The sequence below is a fragment of the Hippocampus comes genome, unplaced genomic scaffold (assembly GCF_001891065.2).
Source record: "Hippocampus comes isolate QL1 unplaced genomic scaffold, H_comes_QL1_v1.1 C16803944, whole genome shotgun sequence".
In the NCBI taxonomy this organism is placed as follows: domain Eukaryota; kingdom Metazoa; phylum Chordata; class Actinopteri; order Syngnathiformes; family Syngnathidae; genus Hippocampus; species Hippocampus comes.
The window spans coordinates 1-896 of NW_017839241.1; the positions used below are offsets into that span (position 1 = coordinate 1).

General features: G+C 39.0%; 1 long non-coding RNA gene across 1 annotated transcript; it reads right to left on the minus strand.

Annotated features, from left to right (window-relative positions):
* Positions 1-457: 457 nt before the first annotated feature.
* LOC109509195 (uncharacterized) lies at positions 458-888 on the minus strand. The gene is made up of 3 exons (XR_002166896.1): positions 837-888; positions 655-764; positions 458-592 (listed from the first exon to the last, which is right to left on the minus strand). It is a non-coding gene; the product is annotated as an uncharacterized LOC109509195 (long non-coding RNA).
* Between the last annotated feature and the right edge of the window lie 8 nt (positions 889-896).

The following is an 896-nucleotide window of genomic DNA, read 5'->3' on the forward strand; positions in this document are numbered from 1 at the left end:
AAAAAAAAAACGAAGTGCAAAGTTCGATCAAATAATCTGCGCTACTTTTTTAAATGCCTAATTAAAAAATAGAGTACAAACAAAATGAGTTCATAATTGAAAAATATTTAAAATAGAAAAAAACGATTAAAATGATCTACTGAATAAATGCTTTATGTTTTGAAGATATAAATAAAAAAATGAGTGTTTTTCTTGTTTAAAAAAATTCAAAATATTTTTTTCACTTAACTATTCAATGAAACTACACAGTAAATCGAATAAACAAACGCGTGGATGATTATTTGATTAAAATAAAACGTCCATATAAATGAAATATTTTGAAATCAAACATTGTCTAATTGCCAGTCTTTTAAAATGTGAATAAAACAAAACGAGTGTGGCTTTTTCATGACAGAGAAACAATTTGACATAAAACACAAAAACAGTAAACATTTTTATTTTATTCTTCATAATTTGCTAACGAAATATATTTCACCTCAAGTGATGAATGAACAACTTACGGCTGCGCTCCGATCTGTCGAAGGTGGTAGAAGAGCTGCGGCAGGTGCGTTTGCAGGAGCCGCTCAAAAAGTAGACACAGAGAAACGATACCCTGTGGGACAGAGAGACGTCACGAGAGAGCACGCCATGTCGCCCGCGTCGGCGCGTTCTTACCGAGCACGCCGAGGACACCGAGTGCAGTCGGAAGAAGTAGCGAGTGTACATCTCCCTGAAGACGCTGTACAGCTTGGACGGTTCGTTGTACAGGAAGCACAGCGGCGCCACTGGAAGATGTGGCAGCGTCGTTGACGAAGCTTCGGTGTCTCTTCAAAGAGAGCGACGGCCGTTTGACTCACCGTACATCGAGAAGCCGTGGAACGGGATGACACCTGTTGCAAAATGAGGGGACACACCAG